Genomic DNA, 206 nt, shown 5'->3' with positions numbered 1-206 from the left:
AAACGAAGTCAGACAATAAAAGCCTGGAAACAAGGAAACATTCGGAGAGCGAGGGAGACAGGAACCTACTGCGAAATGGCACTTCTGCATGCGGAGAGTGAAGACAGGAAAAGGTGACTGGAGATAAAGACGATGCCAAATAAGAACTTCATCCTCGATAATGAGTTGTCGACACATATATATCTCCCCCAAGTTATACAAATGTA

This window comes from Cystoisospora suis, assembly GCF_002600585.1.
Source record: "Cystoisospora suis strain Wien I chromosome Unknown contig_1582, whole genome shotgun sequence".
NCBI classification, from domain to species: Eukaryota; Apicomplexa; class Conoidasida; order Eucoccidiorida; family Sarcocystidae; genus Cystoisospora; species Cystoisospora suis.
This window is presented reverse-complemented; position numbering follows the sequence as displayed.